This window comes from Coregonus clupeaformis, chromosome 6 (assembly GCF_020615455.1).
Source record: "Coregonus clupeaformis isolate EN_2021a chromosome 6, ASM2061545v1, whole genome shotgun sequence".
NCBI classification, from domain to species: Eukaryota; Metazoa; Chordata; class Actinopteri; order Salmoniformes; family Salmonidae; genus Coregonus; species Coregonus clupeaformis.
The window spans coordinates 23,828,221-23,851,814 of NC_059197.1; the positions used below are offsets into that span (position 1 = coordinate 23,828,221).

General features: G+C 44.3%; 1 non-coding gene and 1 pseudogene across 1 annotated transcript; both read left to right on the top strand.

The window, feature by feature from the left end:
• Positions 1-23,424, top strand: LOC121568180 (annotated as a pseudogene).
• On the top strand, positions 21,767-21,839 carry trnav-uac. The gene has a single exon. It is a non-coding gene; the product is annotated as a tRNA-Val (tRNA).
• Positions 23,425-23,594: the final 170 nt, after the last annotated feature.

Genomic DNA, 23,594 nt, shown 5'->3' on the forward strand with positions numbered 1-23,594 from the left:
GAGCTCATGCCATGGGACCCTCCATACTTCAGTGGTGTGTTGCGTGCTAAAAGGTGAGTATTACAGTCCTAGATCTATTATTCAAACAAAGAACCTGACATAGTTATTCTCCGCCAGCTGCAAATGAGATAAAACTGTTTGAATTATATTTGTCTGTATTTGGGATAGGTGGGTGCCAACTTCATATTTCATTGTAGCGCATCATTTTATTCTTTACCTGGTCCTCCTCAGGTATCAAATATTAGGAGTGTTAGGATATACGTATGGGTGCTACAGTGAGGGAAAAAAGTATTTGATCCCCTGCTGATTTTGTACGTTTGCCCACTGACAAAGAAATGATCAGTCTATAATTGTAATGGTAGTTTTATTTGAACAGTGAGAGATAGAATAACAACAAAGAAATCCAGAAAAACGCATGTCAAAAATTGTATAAATTGATTTACATTTTAATGAGGGAAATAAGTATTTAACCCCCTCTCAATCAGAAAGATTTCTGGCTCCCAGGTGTCTTTTATACAGGTAACGAGCTGAGATTAGGAGCACACTCTTAAAGGGAGTGCTCCTAATCTCATTTTGTTACCTGTATAAAAGACACCTGTCCACAGAAGCAATCAATCAATCAGATTCCAAACTCTCCACCATGGCCAAGACCAAAGAGCTCTCCAAGGATGTCAGGGACAAAATTGTAGACCTACACAAGGCTGGAATGGGCTACAAGACCATCGCCAAGCAGCTTGGTGAGAAGGTGACAACAGTTGGTGCGATTATTCGCAAATGGAAGAAACACAAAAGAACTGTCAATCTCCCTCGGCCTGGGGCTCCATGCAAGATCTCACCTCGTGGAGTTGCAATGATCATGAGAACGGTGAGGAATCAGCCCAGAACTACATGGGAGGATCTTGTCAATGATCTCAAGGCAGCTGGGACCATAGTCACCAAGAAAACAATTGGTAACACACTACGCCGTGAAGGACTGAAATCCTGCTGCGCCCGCAAGGTCCCACTGCTCAAGAAAGCACATATACAGGCCCGTCTGAAGTTTGCCAATGAACATCTGAATGATTCAGAGGAGAACTGGGTGAAAGTGTTGTGGTCAGATGAGACCAAAATCGAGCTCTTTGGCATCAACTCAACTCGCCGTGTTTGGAGGAGGAGGAATGCTGCCTATGACCCCAAGAACACCATCCCCACCGTCAAACATGGAGGTGGAAACATTGTGCTTTGGGGGTGTTTTTCTGCTAAGAGGACAGGACATATTCACCGCATCAAAGGGACAATGGACGGGGCCATGTACCGTCAAATCTTGGGAGAGAACCTCCTTCCCTCAGCCAGGGCATTGAAAATGGGTCGTGGATGGGTATTCCAGCATGACAATGACCCAAAACACACAGCCAAGGCAACAAAGGAGTGGCTCAAGAATAAGCACATTAAGGTCCTGGAGTGGCCTAGTAAGTCTCCAGACCTTAATTCCATAGAAAATATGTGGAGGGAGCTCAAGGTTCGAGTTGCCAAACGTCAGGCTCGAAACCTTAATGACTTGGAGAAGATCTGCAAAGAGGAGTGGGACAAAATCCCTCCTGAGATGTGTGCAAACCTGGTGGCCAACTACAGGAAACGTCTGACCTCTGTGATTGCCAACAAGGGTTTTGCCACCAAGTACTAAGTCATGTTTTGCAGAGGGGTCAAATACTTATTTCCCTCATTAAAATGCAAATCAATTTATAACATTTTTGACATGCGTTTTCTGGATTTTGTTGTTGTTATTCTGTCTCTCACTGTTCAAATAAACCTAACATTTAAAATTATAGACTGATCATGTCTTTGTCAGTGGGCAAACGTACAAAATCAGCAGGGGATCAAATACTTTTTTCCCTCACTGTCCGTACAGTTGAAGTCGGGAGTTTACCACTTTAATTTTGAGGGTGACTCCAAATCCAGACCTCCATGGGTTGATACATTTGATTTCCATTGATAATTTCTGTGTGATTTTGTTGTCAGCACATTCAACTATGTACAGAAACAAGTATTTAATAATAATATATATCTAATAATATTAGATCTAGGATGTGTTATTTTAGTGTTCCCTTTATTTTTTTGAGCAGTGTATATTTTTTGTGTGGGGACAGTAGCATTAGAACTCTCCAAAAATTATACTTTAAAGAAAACGTTTATATATATACAGTTGAAGTCGGAAGTTTACATACACTTAGGTTGGAGTCATTAAAACTCGTTTTTCAACCACTCCACAACTTTCTTGTTAACAAACTATAATTTTGGCAAGTCGGTTAGGACATCTACTTTGTGCATGACACAAGTAATTTTTCCAACAATTGTTTACAGACAGATTATTTCACTTAAAATTCACTGTATCGCAATTCCAGTGGGTCAGAAGTTTACGTACACTAAGTTGAATGTGCCTTTAAACAGCTTGGAAAATTCCAGAAAATGATGTCATGGCTTTAAAAGCTTCTGATAGGCTAATTGACATCATTTGAGTCAATTGGAGGTGTCCCTGTGGATGTATATCAAGGCCTACCTTCAACCTCAGTGCCTCAATGCTTGACATCATGGGAAAATCAAAAGAAATCAGCCAAGACCTCAGAAAAAAAATTGTAGATCTCCACAAGTCTGATTCATCCTTGGGAGCAATTCCTAAACACCTGAAGGTACCACGTTCATCTGTACAAACAATAGTACGCAAGTATAAACACCATGGGACCACGCAGCCGTCATACCGCTCAGTAAGGAGACGCGTTCTGTCTCCTAGAGATGAACGTATTTTGGTGCGAAAAGTGCAAATCAATCCCAGAACAACAGCAAAGGACCTTGTGAAGATGCTGGAGGAAACAGGTACAAAAGTATCTATATCCACAGTAAAACATTTACATAATTTAGCAGACGCTCTTATCCAGAGCGACTTACAACATAACCTGAAAGGCCGCTCAGCAAGGAAGAAGCCACTGCTCCAAAACCGCCATAAAAAAGCCAGACTACGGTTTGCAACTGCACATGGGGACAAAGATCGTACTTTTTTGAGAAATGTCCTCTGGTCTGATAAAACAAAAATAGAACTGTTTGGCCATAATGACCATTGTTATGTTTGGAGGAAAAAGGGGAAGGCTTGCAAGCCGAAGAACACCATCCCAACCGTGAAGCACGGGGTGGCAGCATTATGCTGTGGGGGTGCTTTGCTGCAGGAGGGACTGGTGCACTTCACAAAATAGATGGCATCATGAAGAAGGAAAATTATGTGGATATATTGAAGCAACATCTCAAGACATCAGTCAGGAAGTTAAAGCTTTGTCGCAAATGGGTCTTCCAAATGGACAATGACCCCAAGCATACTTCCAAAGTTGTGGCAAAATGGCTTAAGGACAACAAAGTCAAGGTATTGGAGTGGCCATCACAAAGCCCTGACCTCAATCCTATAATAATTTTGTGGGCAGAACTGAAAATGTGTGTGCGAGCAAGGAGGCCTACAAACCTGACTCAGTTACACCAGCTCTGTCAGGAGGAATGGGCCAAAATTCACCCAACTTATTGTGGGAAGCTTGTGGAAGGCTACCCGAAACGTTTGACCCAAGTTAAACAATTTAAAGGCAATGCTACTAAATACTAATTGAGTGTATGTAAACTTCTGACCCACTGGGAATGTGATGAAATAAATAAAAGCTGAAATAAATAATTCTCTCTACTATTATTCTGACATTTCACATTCTTAAAATATAGTGGTGATCCTAACTGACCTAAGACAGGGCATTTTTACTAGGATTAAATGTCAGGAATTGTGAAAAACTGAGTTTAAATGGATTTGGCTAAGGTGTATGTAAACTTCCGACTTCAACTGTCAGTCTTCGTTTATCCTATATCAACTTCCTTCGCTCAGTTGCGCTGTCACCTAATTTTACCTGAAGATGTTCCTGTCTGTGTGTATATACAATACCAGTCAAAAGTTTGGACACACCTACACATTCCAGGGTTTTTCTTTATTTTTACTATTTTCTACATTGTAAAATAATAGTGAAGACATCAAAACTATGAAATAACACATATGGTATCATGTAGTAACCAAAAAAGTGTTGGACTCTTGGCATTCTCTCAACCAGCTTCATGAGGAATGCTTTTCCAACTGATTCCATATGTGTTATTTCATAGTTTTGATGTCTTCACTATTATTATACAATGTAGAAAATAGTAAAAATTAAGAAAAACCCTGGAATGAGTAGGTGTGTCCAAACTTTTGATTGGTACTGTAATTAACAAATTATCCTTGTGTAATACATGTTCGCTGTCATTTTGACTTATGATGGAACATATCCGAAACAAAGGATTAGAATTTGCAACCTGAATCACTGTTGCCATGCTACAGTATAGAAAGACAGTTTGAATGTGTTAGGCAGATGAGAACCATCCATAATACAGTGAGGACCAATGTTCCCTCTAAACGATAGTTACCGGAGTGTAACTCCAGTTCTATGAGTGGAGCGTAGCCCCATAGGGGAGCTCTGCTCCTATTGGTTTACCCACTGCCCTAAGGCAGCATCAGCCTGAGACAAAATTATGCACACACCTGCAGCCAATAGGAGTACAGGTGTCCCTATAAGAGGGGATGCCTCCCCTCAATCAGCCTCCCGAGATATTTATCTTCAGCGAGACTAGAGAGGGTCGGCAGGGCCTTAAGTCCTATGGGGCTCTGCTCCACTCATAGAACTGGAGTTACACTCCGGTAACTATCGTTCTATATCGTGGAGCTCCACCCCATAGAGGAGCTCTGCTCCTATTGGTTTAAGGCGGAGCGCAACGCTCCAAAATGTACTCCCTGCCGAGCCCAACACTTCCCATCAAAATGAAAAGGTCAGGCCTAGCAATGGCTGCAACCAAGTCCCGCAGTACTGTAACCACTGTATCACAATACAAAGTGTCACAATATACTGCGTCATCGGTCCAAACCCGCCCCACCTAGTCCAATGTTAACACCAATGACTAGTGGGCAGATCACCAGAATACGGGCCATACTAATCTGTACTAGCAGATAGATGATACATCCATATCCTGTTACAACAATACCGACCACTAATGGAATGACACAAAGTGTCACTCTACATTGTGTACACGGTAGCCCGCCCCACTCAATCAATGGAACCCCAAAGATTAGTGGGCAGATCCCAGAACATGATTCATACTAATCTGAACAAGCAGATAGATGTTGTCACATTCCGTCAAAATTGTCATGACCGGTCTAATAGTACCGTAACCAAGGTTACTACTATTATCCCTCATCATTCCGCCTCAACCCAGCTATTCACTGGTGGGCAGATCAATACATGCCTTCTCTTGTACTGAACATGTCAGTCAGGAGTCATGTTAAAATATGTCCTTCTATCAGAAGCGGACCTGAAAGAGACCTGTCTCTTCAGTCCTGCATTCCTCTCTCTTACCTCAAGTCCTCCCTTCAGCCACGCTGAGTAAATACTGAGCCAAAGAGTTAGAAGACAATCAGAGAGGGGGTTTATCATTGTGGCCCAGGTGGCACAAAATAATCAAAGGTCTGACCGCACGGAGATGCTTGGGAAAATGGTTACAACAGGGGATCAGAGTGTTTGTGTCTCAGGTGAAGAGGGTGGATCTGATCTCCATCACCTAGGACTAGTAGATTAATCAAATCTCACATTGTTATCAATTTCTGCTCAATCTGCATGCTTTCTCAATCAGCTTTAACTGTATGTGCACTCGTCAATGAAGTTATTTCTCGAGTTGGGCTCTGGGATATAACAGCCGTTGAGTATCTGATTTTATGGTGGATTGTGGAGGAGGGGGGTTGAGTGTGTTGGAGTATGTGAGTATGTGCGTGTGTGCTTGTCTGGCATCTGTTGTGGGGGGGGGGTGGGGATGTTGGGGGGGACCACGGGAATTATTTGCTAGGATAATAATTGCTTGTCAATGAATTAAATGTAATACAATGGCAATCCGGGTATATGTTAGAATCCTACGCGTGAACTGCCGACATTATTACGCATATTAATTGATAATGACGGAAAATAGGATATGCATAATTTTTTTTACATAGTTAAATATATATACAGTGGGGAAAAAAAGTATTTAGTCAGCCACCAATTGTGCAAGTTCTCCCACTTAAAAAGATGAGAGAGGCCTGTAATTTTCATCATAGGTACACGTCAACTATGACAGACAAATTGAGAAAAAAAATCCAGAAAATCACATTGTAGGATTTTTAATGAATTTATTTGCAAATTATGGTGGAAAATAAGTATTTGGTCAATAACAAAAGTTTCTCAATACTTTGTTATATACCCTTTGTTGGCAATGACACAGGTCAAACATTTTCTGTAAGTCTTCACAAGGTTTTCACACACTGTTGCTGGTATTTTGGCCCATTCCTCCATGCAGATCTCCTCTAGAGCAGATGTTTTGGGGTTGTCGCTGGGCAACACGGACTTTCAACTCCCTCCAAAGATTTTCTATGGGGTTGAGATCTGGAGACTGGCTAGGCCACTCCAGGAACTTGAAATGCTTCTTACGAAGCCACTCCTTCGTTGCCCGGGCGGTGTGTTTGGGATCATTGTCATGCTGAAAGACCCAGCCACGTTTCATCTTCAATGCCCTTGCTGATGGAAGGAGGTTTTCACTCAAAATCTCACGATACATGGCCCCATTCATTCTTTCCTTTACACGGATCAGTCGTCCTGGTCCCTTTGCAGAAAAACAGCCCCAAAGCATGATGTTTCCACCCCCATGCTTCACAGTAGGTATGGTGTTCTTTGGACGCAACTCAGCATTCTTTGTCCTCCAAACACGACGAGTTGAGTTTTTACCAAAAAGTTATATTTTGGTTTCATCTGACCATATGACATTCTCCCAATCCTCTTCTGGATCATCCAAATGCACTCTAGCAAACTTCAGACGGGCCTGGACATGTACTGGCTTAAGCAGGGGGCACTGCAGGATTTGAGTCCCTGGCGGTGTAGTGTGTTACTGATGGTAGGCTTTGTTACTTTGGTCCCAGCTCTCTGCAGGTCATTCACTAGGTCCCCCCGTGTGGTTCTGGGATTTTTGCTCACCGTTCTTGTGATCATTTTGACCCCACGGGGTGAGATCTTGCGTGGAGCCCCAGATGGAGGGAGATTATCAGTGGTCTTGTATGTCTTCCATTTCCTAATAATTGCTCCCACAGTTGATTTCTTCAAACCAAGCTGCTTACCTATTGCAGATTCAGTCTTCCCAGCCTGGTGCAGGTCTACAATTTTGTTTCTGGTGTCCTTTGACAGCTCTTTGGTCTTGGCCATAGTGGAGTTTGGAGTGTGACTATTTGAGGTTGTGGACAGGTGTCTTTTATACTGATAACAAGTTCAAACAGGTGCCATTAATACAGGTAACGAGTGGAGGACAGAGGAGCCTCTTAAAGAAAATCACATTGTAGGATTTTTAATGAATTTATTTACAAATTATGGTGGAAAATAAGTATTTGGTCACCTACAAACAAGCAAGATTTCTGGCTCTCACAGACCTGTAACTTCTTCTTTAAGAGGCTCCTCTGTCCTCCACTCGTTACCTGTATTAATGGCACCTGTTTGAACTTGTTATCAGTATAAAAGACACCTGTCCACAACCTCAAACAGTCACACTCCAAACTCCACTATGGCCAAGACCAAAGAGCTGTCAAAGGACACCAGAAACAAAATTGTAGACCTGCACCAGGCTGGGAAGATTGAATCTGCAATAGGTAAGCAGCTTGGTTTGAAGAAATCAACTGTGGGAGCAATTATTAGGAAATGGAAGACATACAAGACCACTGATAATCTCCCTCGATCTGGGGCTCCACGCAAGATCTCACCCCGTGGGGTCAAAATGATCACAAGAACGGTGAGCAAAAATCCCAGAACCACACGGGGGACCTAGTGAATGACCTGCAGAGAGCTGGGACCAAAGTAACAAAGCCTACCATCAGTAACACACTACGCCGCCAGGGACTCAAATCCTGCAGTGCAAGACGTGTCCCCCTGCTTAAGCCAGTACATGTCCAGGCCCGTCTGAAGTTTGCTAGAGTGCATTTGGATGATCCAGAAGAGGATTGGGAGAATGTCATATGGTCAGATGAAACCAAAATAGAACTTTTTGGTAAAAACTCAACTCGTCGTGTTTGGAGGACAAAGAATGCTGAGTTGCATCCAAAGAACACCATACCTACTGTGAAGCATGGGGGTGGAAACATCATGCTTTGGGGCTGTTTTTCTGCAAAGGGACCAGGACGACTGATCCGTGTAAAGGAAAGAATGAATGGGGCCATGTATCGTGAGATTTTGAGTGAAAACCTCCTTCCATCAGCAAGGGCATTGAAGATGAAACGTGGCTGGGTCTTTCAGCATGACAATGATCCCAAACACACCGCCCGGGCAACGAAGGAGTGGCTTCGTAAGAAGCATTTCAAGGTCCTGGAGTGGCCTAGCCAGTCTCCAGATCTCAACACCATAGAAAATCTTTGGAGGGAGTTGAAAGTTCGTGTTGCCCAGCGACAGCCCCAAAATATCACTGCTCTAGAGGAGATCTTCATGGAGGAATGGGCCAAAATACCAGCAACAGTGTGTGAAAACCTTTTGAAGACTTACAGAAAACGTTTGACCTGTGTCATTGCCAACAAAGCGTATATAACAAAGTATTGAGAAACTTTTGTTATTGACCAAATACTTATTTTCCACCATAATTTGCAAATAAATTCATAAAAAATCCTACAATGTGATTTTCTGGGAAAAAAAGTCTCATTTTGTCTGTCATAGTTGACGTGTACCTATGATGAAAATTACAGGCCTCTCTCATACTTTTAAGTGGGAGAACATGCACAATTGGTGGCTGACTAAATACTTTTTTTCCCCACTGTAGAAGCAAACCGGATGGACATCATGAAAATGATCGGAGAGGTTGAGAGTAGAAAAAGTTCAGGAGCAAAGAAATAAAATAATTATATATATTAGAATTATTGTAAAATTAACTCTGTCCATAAGGTGTAGATAGTAAGTATAGATCGGAAGTAGAGGCCTGGGCATTGTTGTTCACTAATTTACTCCAAGTAGGGAAAGGATGGCGGGGTTGAAAAGTAATAAAGGGGAGTATATATATAAAAAACATGGGGATTGGAAGTGATGCAGACAATTACATTGATAGAAGATACAATCTATCTGCAATATTAAGCTGATCCATCCCCCCCCAAAAAAAATAAATAAATAAATAAATAAATAAATGAAAAAATATTTTTTTAAATAGAGAAAAAACAAAACACTAAAAATATAAATAAAATAAAAATCGTAATAATAATAAAAAAAGAGTTAGAAGCCATATCCATGAGATAGAACCGGATAAATGGAGACAGTGACGACCACGACGCCGCTGCACAGATATCCTCTACCCCTGTTCCTCTGAAAAGGGCAGTAGAAGCCGCTACTCCACGAGTGGAGTGGGCTCTTATACCCTGAGGCAATTGCCTCATAAGCTGTCTCAATGCCTTCACAAAGCCAATGAGACAGACGCTGTTTTGAAAGTGGTCTACCTAGTGCAGCCGCACCGTGACACACAAACAGCTGAGGCGATGACCTAATCGCTGCTGTGCGCTCAACGTAACACGCCAAAGCGCGCACTGGGCACAGGCGATGGAGCCTTTCCTCTCTCCTCTCCCCATGAGGAGGGGGAGAAAAAGCCCACAGCTCCACGGTCTGTGATCTATATGAGCTCTTAATAACCTTCGGCACAAATGCCGGGTTAGGACGTAACACCGCTCTGCTCAAATCGCCAATAATGGCAAGGCAGTCGGGTCTCGTTGAAAGTCTCGTTGAAGAGCACACAAATCACTTTACACGCTTAGCAGTAGTCAAAGCGAGCAGCAGTGCTGTCTTCATAGACAGCATCTTGAGGGGTATTTGATTCAATGGCTCGAACGGCAACTCACAGAGTGCTTCGAGTACCAAAGCCAAATCCCACTGAGGAAGCTTGGCTCTAGGCATTGGCCTAAGCCACCGTGTTCCTAATAAGAAACGTTTCACTAGAAGGTGGCTGAAAGTGTCTCTGCCAAACCCCTCGTGAGAAGCTGAAATCGCCGCTGCAAACACCTTAATGGTGGCGGGCAATCGCTGCTTATCAAACATAAACTGCAGAAAAGAGAGAACACTCTCAACCTGCCAGTTCATGGGGTCTACATTCTCTGTGATGCACCATTGTGAAAAAACGTTCCACTTACTGACATACACCCTGGAAGTGGAACTGGCACGGGAACCCTGTATGGTACTGATTACTGAATCAGATAACACACGGCGCTCTAGCCTGTCATTCTCAGGAGCCAAGCCTTCAGTGGTTGGCCGATTATGGGCAATCGCCCTATCGAGCCTCCCGCCTGAGACAACGCGTCCTGTCGATGTGGAATTGGCCAAGGTGGCGCAATCAACATCTGACTCATCTCTGCGAACCATGGAGCCCCTGGGCGATCGGGGGCTACCAATATTAATGACAGCCCGCCTGATCTCATCCTGGCTAACAGTGGGAGAATGCAGGACAGCGGAGGGAATGTATACAGAAGAACTCTCGGCCACAGTTGGTGCGCGAACGCGTCCCTTCCCAGTGGCGGTTCGTCCTGTTCCCTCAGAGAGAACCATAGAGGACAATGCGCGTTCACGCGTGACGCGAATAAGTCCACCTCGGCTCTCCCGAACTGTTCCCAAATTTGGAGAACAATGTCCGGATGCAGACGCCACTCGTCGTCTCGGGGACCCCCTCGAGACATGAGGTCTGCTCCTACGTTCAAGTAGCCCGGAATGTGTGCTGCTCTCAATGAGCGAAGGTGCTCGTGAGCCCACAGCCACAATTCCTCCGCCGACCGGTGGAGAGCAGGAGACCTGACTCCTCCCTGGCGATTTATGTAGGTTACTGTGGTCCGGTTGTCTGACCAGACCAAAACATCGCAACCCCGAAGTGGGTCAGAACCAGTCGAACCGTTTCCAACTCCAAGAGGTTGATGTGGCGACTCGAAAGAGGCCACACCCCTCCTATCACTTGGGTCTGACATGTCCCTCCCCATCCAGTCAGAGAGGCATCTGTAAACACTGGAATGTTGGAGGACACTTTGCCTATCGGGACTCCGTGCGTGAGAACGTGCGGGTCTCTCCAATAGTTCAGATCTGCACTGTGCGAGAGAGGAACCACCACCAACCGATGACGTTGACGCACTGGGTCTAGTCTTAGTTGGGCAAACCATCGCTGCATCCTGCGCATGCGCAGGAGTCCCAGCGGAACCACGACATGGGCTGACGACATGAGACCCAAGAGTGACATGACTGACAGCGCCGTTACCGTGTGATTCGGACGACACTTTCTCAGGGCTAGCAACAAGGCTACCCTTCGAGGGTCCGAAATTCGAGCCCTCATCATTACAGTGTCTAGCTGTATCCCCAGGTAGACAATCTGATGACTGGGCCAGGGCGCGCTCTTTTTCCAATTCACAGCGAACCCCAGACGCGTGAGATGAATCACTGTCTGTGTCGTGTGAGTGAACACCTGCTCTGCTGACGGGCGAGAACCAGTAGGTCGTCTAGGTAGGCTAGTAGCCTTATTCCCTGACGATGCAACGGTTCCAATGCCGCCTCTACACACTTGGAAAACGTGCGAGGTGCCAGGGCGTACCCGAATGGCATCCTCATGTATTCGTACGCCACCCCTTGAAAGGCGAATCGCAGAAACTTTCTGTGACGCGGCTGCACCGGCACATGAAAGTACGCGTCCTTCAGGTCTATGCTTGTACAAAAGTCTCCTATCTGGACACATTCCAGTAGAAGTTTTGTCGTGAGCATTCGGAAGGGCCGTTTGGTTACGCTCTCGTTGAGAATGCGTAAATCCAATATCGGCCTCATTCCCCCCGTCTTTTTGGGCACCAGGAAGTAGGGCGAATATAGCCCTTTGTTCCTTTGCTCCTGGGTAACTACTGTGACCGCCTCCTTCGCCAAAAGTTCCGTAATCTCTGATACCAGAGCGGCCACTTTTTCGGGCGTTTTCATCACCGTCTCCACCACTCCCCTGAATGGGGGCGGGGTCCGATGGAATTGGATGGCATAACCCTTCTGCAACGTCTGGTCTAGCCAGCGTGAGAGGGTACAGCTTCGCCGCCACTCCCAGCAATGCAGAGAAAGCGGGCGAGCGCGAAGCTGTGGTACATTCAGTAGGAAGGACCTGTATTCCTCGATGGCCCTCGCCGCCGCTGTTCCCCAGCACTGAGGTGGTGGAACAGCCCAAGGCGGGCCTCCCGTGAAAGGGAGAGGAAACATCAGCGCGTTCTGAGAGAAACGGGGGCGCCAATACGTTGGTTAAACCGTAACCGTAGTATTCCGGCCCTCCGTGAACGCAGCACGGGTCTGAACTGCACTGATCGAGGCTTTAGCCTGCGACAGAGCACCATCCCCAGAAAGCGATTGCGTCATTATTCCAATATCTGGCTGTGACTGCAGTCTGCTATGAGAGCCCTTCACTGCATTACTCCTAGGAGTCTGTAATGTGAGGTCTCTATGAGGTAACACAAGGCGGCGCCTTGATACCTTTTTAACATTCACCTCCTGTGTGTGCTCAGCTCTGGTGGGCTGAGCTACACTCAGCGTGGTGAGCATCAGCGCGTTCTGAGAGAAACGGGGGCGCCGATACGTTGGTTAAACTCGTAACCGTAGTATTCCGGCCCTCCGTGAACGCAGCACGGGTCTGAACTGCACTGACTGAAGCCTGAGACAGCGCGCCATCCCCGAATAGCGGTTGCGTCATCCTGCCATTATCTGACTGAGACTGCAGCCTGCTATGTGAGACACTCACTACAGCACTCCTAGGAGTCTGTAAAGTGAGGTCCTTATGAGGTAATACAAGGCGGCGCCTTGATACCTTTCTTATACCTACCTTATGTGTGCGCTCAGCAACGCACCTATGGTGGGCTGAGCGGCACTCAGAGTGGTGCGAGAGAGAGAGAGGGAGTGAGGTAGGTCGAACGCTCTCGGATGTATTATGGAAAAGGGGCTATTTTTTGACAAAGTCAGGTGGAGCCAACTCTTTATTACACATATCATCAACAAACACATTTTTTAAAGTGTTAACAAAAAAAAATAAAAGCAAATAACTAAAGAGCAGCAGTAAAATAAAATAACAGTAGGAAGGCTATATACAGGGGGGTACCGGTGCAGATTCAATGTGCGGGGGCACCGGCTAGTCGAGGTAATTGAGGTAATATGTACATGTGGGTAGAGTTAAAGTGACTATGCATAAATAATAAACAGAGTAGCAGCAGCGTAAAAGAGGGGGGTGGGGGGGCAGTGCAAATAGTCCGGGTAGCCAAGATTAGCTGTTCAGGAGTCTTATGGCTTGGGGGTAGAAGCTGTTGAGAAGCCTTTTGGACCTAGACTTGGCGCTCCGGTACCGCTTGCCGTGCGGTAGCAGAGAGGACAGTCTATGACTAGGGTGGCTGGAGTCTTTGACAATTTTGGCCTTCCTCTGACACCGCCTGGTATAGAGGTCCTGGATGGCAGGAAGCTTGGCCCCAGTGATGTACTGGGCCGTACGCACTACCCTCTGTAGTGCCTTGCAGTCGGAGGCCGAGCAGTTGCCCTACCAGGCGGTGATGCAACCAGTCAGGATGCTCTCGATGGTGCAGCTGTATAACCTTTTGAGGATCTGAGGACCCATGCCAAATCTTTTCAGTCTCCTGAGGGGGAATAGGCTTTGTCGTGCCCTCTTCATGACTGTCTTGGTGTGTTTGGACCATGATAGTTTGTTGGTGATGTGGACACCAAGGAACTTGTAGCTCTCAACCTGTTCCATTACAGCCCCGTCAATGAGAATGGCCGGCCAAACCCTCCCCTACCCTGGATGGCCGCCCCATGGGTCTCCTGGTCGCGGATTGCTGCGACAGAGCCTGGAATCGAACCAGGATCTCTAGTGGCACAGCTAGCACTGCGATGTAGTGCCTTAGACCACTGTGCCACTCGGGAGGCCCAATGGGATTTTAGCTTTCTAACAAAATCATAGTGAAGATAATACTTTTGCCTCGTAACTAGCCACGCCCAAGGGAGCTTAGAGAGCGTGTCAGTATGACGGAAACGCCCCTCTTTACCAGAGTGCATAAAAGATTGAGATAAGAACGATCAGATCAGACTAGACGGACCTCAAGCTGCAGCTTTTGTCCATGTTGGTCCCGACCCTGAAAAGCAACACAAGGTAAAGACGACAAAGTTGCCTCCATTAACAATCAATGTTACGGCTGAGTAGCTGTTCTAAGTACTGTATCTAAGAAGGTGAATTTAAGTGGGACCATCCTGTTACTCTCTTCAAGCCATCGTCTACTACACTGCTCTAATCACCCCACAGGGGATCATCGACACGGCTGATTAGCCGTCCTCAGAAGACCACTTCCAGAACGAGTGAAAGTAAACAGACAACTAAGAAGAAGGACATTGTGACCTCTTGTGGACAATCTGAGCCTTACATCTGAAAGGCCATCCGAAAGAGAAGGCCCAATCGACCCCTTCCCACGAAGGCCTGGGTCCAACAGAGATCCTCGACGAATACCTCCAACACGTAAATACATGCATTACTTTTCTACCCAAACGGGCGGAAGTTCGGGGGAAAGGATTACTGTGAGTGTAGGTCCATGTGTATCCAAGTGTTTTCTCTCTCTCTCTCTCTCTCTCTCTCGCTCTCTCTCTTTAACTCACCATCTTTTGTAACAAGTGTCATATTGTGTTAGTCAGCTAGAGACCCAATTTCATTGTATTAAGTGTCTAATCCCTACCTATACCATGTACGTGTTTGTATCTTGTGTTATCGTTTTTAATTAGTTAGTAAATCAATAATGAAATCCATTTGTGTGGTACGGAATGATCAGTAAGACCTGGGTTCGTGCAGATTTAAAGAGCCTACGACTTTCAGAATGAGACTGATATGAGGTAAATTATTAATAAATGATAAGAGATATCTAGATATCTTTAGAGTTAATTCGGGAAACGTTAACTCGTTAAAAAACCTTTCCCGTGGTGCCCCAAATTCCTAATGAGTTAATTGTTACATTATTAATTTAATCTAGTAACAATTAAACATAGTAGGTAATTATTTGATAAATAATAGTCATCACAATAATGAAAGTCACGTCACGACAATACCGAAACAAAACTAACTATGCAAGCGATTTTGTTGTAGGCAGAACGCATCAGAGTAGGATTCTATTGCATTGACACACACTACTCAGCCCTTACTCTACACAGACCGGTGAGGCATAAACAATCAGAGCTGCAGTAGGCCTACACGCAAATAGACCATTGCCATATATGGATCTGTGCCATTTACTTTGAACTGGACTGTGTTTACAGCATGAGCGGTTGTGAATAGATGCGCTTGTTTTGAGATCAAAACGAGAGCTGCATGTAGCCATGTGCACATTCTGTTCATATCCTTTGCTAGTTAGTGAGTTATTAGCCCAGTTATAGATCATTTGTAGTCAGCAATAGGGGAGTGATTGCTTCCTACAAGAGCACAAAATGTGTACATTTCTAGACATCTTTGAAAAGCAAGTCAGGTAAAGAGCTTATTTTTTTGTCTTTAAAGGGGCAGTGTTGTATTTTGAGACAGGCTTGAATAAGCTAAAAAGCCAATAGGCAGAGGTTAGCATAATTTGTCTGATTCTCTGTAATAATGGTATGGGAATAATAATGCATTTTATTTTTTAAAGTGGTTTCTTGCATCAAACAACAAAACATTTTCAGTCACCTCCTTGTCTGAAGGATAAGTGGATGAACAGCTTAATGTCAAGCCTGTATGTATTTTTCAAAAGTCTCTTGGAATGTAGGCTTACTTTGAACACCACACATTGGCTGCTACTGTAGGCTGAATGATAGAACAGATATTTCCATGTTAAAATGTTATGGGATGCATTTTCTCCATTGTTTTTGATGGTAGGCCACTGGTAGGCCTACAGTATGATCAAATAGCCACAGTAGCCTACATGGCCACTCTTAAACCTATAACTTAAAATGGGTACAGCCTCAGTGTTCACAATAAACGCGCGCTTGAAGTTGCACAGAATTTTCACAACATTCAAGTTGGCACATAGCAGACCTGAAATTTGCTCAGTGCCACATTTTTTTAAGGGGACATTGGTTAGGACCCAGATAGTATTCAACTCAACCTAAACCTGAACTCATTGCAGGACTAAATCCCATCTGTCGGGAAAGGATTTCCCCAATAGCATATATAATATGTTGAATTATCTGTTGAGACCCTATGCATTTGTTCTAGTATGCGTTATATATTCTGCAGTTTCATGCTGATTAATGGGCTTTGGGCGGTTAAGACAGCATATTATCTTTATTGCCAAGGGTTATTCATAAATGTCGCGATTCACAGATGGAGAAGTGGAATGGCCTAATCTGCTGTGAACATTTTGAGTGAATGGGAGATGTGGTTGGTCACATCTAGCATCTCCAGTTTTGTGCCGGTCTCACATCGTCTTTTTACGGACATTATTAATGAACTGCTTTTCCTCTCAGGCGCTCACCAGAGGCCAATAAGTCTAAATGCCAAATGTGCTGGATAACAGTTTATTAAAGCTTTATTGCAGACATTCCAGGTCCTGGGGGATGGACTCAATGGCTGTTTCCACCATGGGGTTTGGCACAACCTCTGTTTGAGGAGGGTGAGAGGTTGTGGAGAGTCTTCTTTTTCCTCCTCCTTTTAACTGAGGAAAAACTGTTTCCGAATCCTTTTCCCCTCAGCCTTCTTCATCTCCTTGGCGTGCTATGCCGTGCTGTGCCGTGTTGGTTGTTAGGAGTTTCCTATGGAGTTGGGTTTAGAATGCGGTTGGTTCCCAGGGATGGCTGGTTGCCCAAAGTTGCCACCACGGCTGCATGGCTCCTGGTGCCCAGACACTGTGCTCTTCTCCTGGAGTCAACAGCATTAGTGGTTTGCAGTTCCTACTGAAGTCAGAGTTGGATAATGTTTATCTCCTGCTGAAATGGGTTTCAGATTAAGTGCGGTAAATGAAGGTCCAGTAGTACATCATGTGCAAGATAGTATAAATTACTCCCTTTAGTAGTCTTTAGGAAAGATCATATGATTACTGCTATTATTCCATTAGCAGTCGGTGAAAAAGCTTACTGTTGCCCCTTGAGTGAAGCATAGTATACAGTGTTTACTGAGTATTCTTTCAATGTGAAACACCACTTAAATAATACAGCACAGAATGTACAGAAACACTTTGTCCCATATACAACAAGCAAGGAGGCCACATCATGTGTAGCTGTGTGCTTAATCATGTCTGTAAAACTGGGCCTAGGAAATGGGCTTCTCACTGGTTTTAATTAAATCAAAGTGACGTTTGGATATGCCTCCAGGGCAGGCACTGCTTGCTTCAAATGGTATGCTTTGTCCACACCAGAAGTGAGTAGTTGTGCATGCTTCCCAAGATTGACAGGAGCCTTGCAGATCAACTGATAGGGCTTCCCCCTTTATGTCTGCTAGTCTGAGAGCGTTAGTCCCAAGGGTCAGCATGACAAGTGTTAATCAGAGCATCAAGTGGCTTTAGGGGGAAAATAAGAGGAATCTGTAAAGCATCATAGTTAACTATGGAACCTTGCTAATAGATGCCCATTTGGTTTTAGCAGGAGATTCCTACAATCATCTACATTAGCTTGTCTCTGTCACACAACTGGGATTAGGCTAAAGTGTTTTCATGTCATTTTGTGGTTGTGTTTTGGTTGCAGGTACAACATTGAGCCCAGCCTCTACAGTCCCTACTTCTCCCTGGGGTCTTGTATGGAGGGCCTGAACAGCCTCTTCACCCAGCTTTATGGAGTCACTCTCATGTCCGAACATCCAAGTGCAGGAGAGGTGTGGAATGATGATGTCCGCAAACTGGTAAAAACCCTCCTAAAACTATTCAAATGTCCGTATAGTGTTGAAGCTGTGGTTTGTTTGCTGTGGTTATATTGTGTCTTAATTGTGTTTCTCCTACGTTTGCTCATTTGTTTGTGTCACTTCATGCCCAGGCTGTAGTTCATGAGACAGATGGGTTGCTGGGATACATCTATTGTGACTTCTCCCACAGAGTAAATAAACCCCACCAGGTAGACAGAGCATCACACACCACACCCACAGCACAACTGCCTTTCTTTAAAGATGACATGAGTTTCAGTAGATCAAAACAAGTTTCAGTAGTTCAAAATGCCGTCATGGCTGTTGTTTCTGGCATGTTTAAAATAAAAAGTCTCTATGGCCCTGTGGCACTGATCTTGAAACCAGCCGCATATAGAGTGGATTTCAAGACAGGGCCTCAATGATCTCTCTCTCTGTCTCTCCCTTCCTCAGGACTGCCACTTCACCATCCGTGGCGGGCGGCAGTTCCAGGAGAACGGGCAGTACCAGCTACCTGTAGTGGTGCTGATGCTGAGCCTGCCCCACCCCACCAAGAGCACACCCACCCTGCTCATGCCGGACATGATGGAGAACCTGGTCCACTAGATGGGCCATGCCATGCACTCCATGCTCTAGGTCACACGCGCTACCAACACATTACAGGTCAGCCATGCTCATCTGACATTCTCAGAGATGAATCGTTAACTTTAGCAGCTTTAACCTGGCATTGTGTTTAGCTTGGCATTGTGCTTATGGGCAATTCCATGGTAACAGAGGGATGCTGAAATGTCCAAGTCGTCCTTGTGCATAGACTTGTATGGTTTGTTTAACTTTGCAATCATTGGTTTTTGTTTGGCATACATTTCAAGTAACAAATCTGAGTCTCAGCATCACTCTGTTACCATGGAACTGCCCCTATGTATTTGTACTGTTAATGTGAATAATAATATGGGAAAGTCTTTGGAAATGACTGTATGTAAAGCTCTCTCAAATCGATCGGCCTAATAGTAAGGAGGATTGATTTCAGTATCAATGGTTTCATCCTCTCCTAGTGTAGTGGGTGGTGTTGTGCATGACATTTTACACAGTGCATCTGATAATGATGGTCACAGGTTAGAATGGCATGCGTAGATGCTGTGTTCAGTCATGGTGAGGAGACTTGAAAAGGTCTGTTAAATCCAATTGAGAATGCTACGGCTTGGTGAGGAAATCCACACAGGTTATCATTGGATTGATTGCATGCTCCTTTACTTGTTAGATACAGACTAGGGATACGCCTTAGCAAGTAACTCAAGATGCTTCAAAATATCAATTTCATGGAGAGAGATATCCACTTACATAAAATAGATGTAGCAACTTGAGACTGTGCTTTTGTCTTCTCAGGAACAAAATGTGCCACTGACTTTGCGGAGGTCCCCTCTATTTTAATGGAGTACTTTGCCACTGATTATCGTGTAGTGAACCAATTTGCCCGCCATTATCAAACAGGACAGGTACACAAACTCACCATTTTGCTATGGCAACATGTTGATGACCCAAAATAACAAAGCCATATATTTGTTTTGTTTTGAAGTGTTACTATACTGAACAAAAATATAAACACAACAATTTCAAAGATTTTACTAAGTTTCAGTTCATATAAGGAAATCAGTCAATTGAAAGAAATTCATTAGGCCCTAATCTATGGATTCCACATGACTGGGAATACAGATACAGTGGGGGAAAAAAGTATTTAGTCAGCCACCAATTGTGCAAGTTCTCCCACTTAAAAAGATGAGAGAGGCCTGTAATTTTCATCATAGGTACACGTCAACTATGACAGACAAATTGAGAAAAAAAATCCAGAAAATCACATTGTAGGATTTTTAATGAATTTATTTGCAAATTATGGTGGAAAATAAGTATTTGGTCACCTACATACAAGCAAGATTTCTGGCTCTCACAGACCTGTAACTTCTTCTTTAAGAGGCTCCTCTGCCCTCCACTCGTTACCTGTATTAATGGCACCTGTTTGAACTTGTTATCAGTATAAAAGACACCTGTCCACAACCTCAAACAGTCACACTCCAAACTCCACTATGGCCAAGACCAAAGAGCTGTCAAAGGACACCAGAAACAAAATTGTAGACCTGCACCAGGCTGGGAAGACTGAATCTGCAATAGGTAAGCAGCTTGGTTTGAAGAAATCAACTGTGGGAGCAATTATTAGGAAATGGAAGACATACAAGACCACTGATAATCTCCCTCGATCTGGGGCTCCACGCAAGATCTCACCCCGTGGGGTCAAAATGATCACAAGAACGGTGAGCAAAAATCCCAGAACCACACGGGGGGACCTAGTGAATGACCTGCAGAGAGCTGGGACCAAAGTAACAAAGCCTACCATCAGTAACACACTACGCCGCCAGGGACTCAAATCCTGCAGTGCTAGACGTGTCCCCCCTGCTTAAGCCAGTACATGTCCAGGCCCGTCTGAAGTTTGCTAGAGTGCATTTGGATGATCCAGAAGAGGATTGGGAGAATGTCATATGGTCAGATGAAACCAAAATATAACTTTTTGGTAAAAACTCAACTCGTCGTGTTTGGAGGACAAAGAATGCTGAGTTGCATCCAAAGAACACCATACCTACTGTGAAGCATGGGGGTGGAAACATCATGCTTTGGGGCTGTTTTTCTGCAAAGGGACCAGGACGACTGATCCGTGTAAAGGAAAGAATGAATGGGGCCATGTATCGTGAGATTTTGAGTGAAAACCTCCTTCCATCAGCAAGGGCATTGAAGATGAAACGTGGCTGGGTCTTTCAGCATGACAATGATCCCAAACACACCGCCCGGGCAACGAAGGAGTGGCTTCGTAAGAAGCATTTCAAGGTCCTGGAGTGGCCTAGCCAGTCTCCAGATCTCAACCCCATAGAAAATCTTTGGAGGGGAGTTGAAAGTCTGTGTTGCCCAGCGACAGCCCCAAAACATCACTGCTCTAGAGGAGATCTGCATGGAGGAATGGGCCAAAATACCAGCAACAGTGTGTGAAAACCTTGTGAAGACTTACAGAAAACGTTTGACCTGTGTCATTGCCAACAAAGGGTATATAACAAAGTATTGAGAAACTTTTGTTATTGACCAAATACTTATTTTCCACCATAATTTGCAAATAAATTCATAAAAAATCCTACAATGTGATTTTCTGGATTTTTTTTCCTCATTTTGTCTGTCATAGTTGACGTGTACCTATGATGAAAATTACAGGCCGCTCTCATCTTTTTAAGTGGGAGAACTTGCACAATTGGTGGCTGACTAAATACTTTTTTTCCCCACTGTATGCATCTGTTGGTCACAGCTACCTAAGAAAAAAAATTATTGGCGAGGATCAGAAAACCAGTCAGTATCTGGTGTGACCACCATTTGCCTCATGCAGCACGACACATCTCCTTAGCATAAAGTTGATCAGGCTGTTGATTTTGGCCTGTGGAATGTTGTCCCACTCCTCTTCAATTGCGTGTTTGAAGCTGCTGGATATTGTCGAGAACTGGAACAAGCTGTCGTACACGTCGATCCAGAGCATCCCAAACATGCTCAATGGGTGACATGTCTGGTGAGTATGCAGGCCATGGAAGAACTGGGACATTTTCAGCTTCCAGGAATTGTGTACAGATCCTTGCAACATGGGCCTGTGCATTATCATGCTAAAACATGAGGTGATGGCGGCAGATGAATGGCAACGCAATGGGCCTCAGGATCTCGTCACGGTACCTGTGCATTCAAATTGCCCTCGTGTTCGTTGTCCATAGCTTATGCCTGCCCATACCATAACCCCACCGCCACCATGGGGCACTCGTGTGCCCGTGTAGCTCAGTTGGTAGAGCATGGCGCTTACAACGGCAGGGTTGTGGGTTCGATTCCCACGGGGGGCCAGTATGATTATTATTTATTTTTTTATGTATGCACTCACTAACTGTAAGTCGCTTTGGATAAGAGCATCTGCTAAATGACTAAAATGTAAATGTTCACAACGTTGACATCAGCAAACCGCTTGCCCACACGACGCCATACACATGGTCTGTGGTTGTGAGGCCGGTTGGACGTACTGCCAAATTCTCTAAAACAACGTTGGAGGCGGCTTATGGTAGAAAAATGAACATTATAATATCTGACAACAGCTCTGGTGGACATTCCTACAGTCAGCATGCCAATTGCACGCTCACTCAAAACTTGAGACATCTGTGGAATTGTGTTGTGTGACAAAACTGCACATTGTAGATTGGCCTTTTATTGTCCCCAGCACAAGATGCACCTGTGTAATGATCATGCTGTTTAATCAGCTTCTTGATATGCCACACCTGTCAGGTGGATGGATTATCTTGGCAAAAGAGAAATGCTCACTAACAGGGATGTAAACACATTTGTGCACAAAATTTGATTTGAGAGAAATAAGCTTTTTGTGCATATGGAAAAATTTTGGGATCTATTATTTCAGCTCATTAAACATGGGATCAGTACTTTACATGGTGTCTTTTATATTTTTGTTCAGTGTATATTGGTTACTGTAAAGATATGGTGCAATATTTCTGCTGAGAAATGAATGTCTTTGTGTTTTTGCAGCCTCTGCCTCGGCATGGTGGCTCGTCTGTGTGAGTCCAAAAAGGTGTGTGGTGCGGCAGACACTCAACTACAGGTAACTCCCCCTGACATACAACAACAATGAACTAAATGGGTCACGGTTTTTACTTTCATGGGTTACATTGACACTGAACTCTCATGCAAATGTACAATACAAGGGAAAAACATTTTGCTCTCCTAAACTGTTGAAAGTGTAATGGCACTGCAGCAAACCCTGACAACTGTTATCTGCTATCTTTATAGTCGTTTTTTAACAAGGTATCCTATATTGTTACCGTTGCTTTAAAAACGTACTTAACCACAATGGGCATAAGGGTCCTATAAGTGCTTTGAGTGAGTGATTGATGGTAGATAAGTGTAGAGACTTAACAGATATCAGCCCTTTTCAGGCAACAGAAAATGCCTCGACTCAAGTGGGATATTTGCGAACATTTCAAAGGTTTAACATGTAACTGCATGAATGTTTATTAGCATGTTTATTTATTCTGTGGACAGATTTTCTACTCTGCTCTGGATCAGATTTATCATGGAAAACCCCAAAACCGATCAACGACTGATATCTTAAAGGACATGCAGCAGAAATTCCACGGCCTACCGTACACTCACCTCAGTGTCAAAATGGTCTTTGCCTTCACTGAGTTGGTGGTCTATAGATCTTTGATTATGAGCTCAAGTATAGCCTTTATAGTTAATGAATGTTTGGGGGGCATTCTTTGCCTAATCCCCAAAACTTTACCCCAGTGTCTGCCTTTTCTCGTGCAACAGAGGAACAAAAACAGCTCAGAGCAGAGAAAGAGCGAGAGAGAGGGAGTTATTTTTTGGCTTTTCTTCCCTGGCTCTGTTGTTTTATATCTCTTACCCAGGCGCAGTACCGTTTAAAGGATTAAAGCTTTTTTGGAGGCCCTGCTCAAATAACAAAGCAGAGGTATACTGCCTGGGGGAAATATTTTAAACTTTTCTTTCTGTGGTCCTTTAATGAAAATAAATAAACAAAAGAGGACAAAGTCAGGAGGGAAGAGAGAATGTAAAACACAGCCATCATTTAGCCA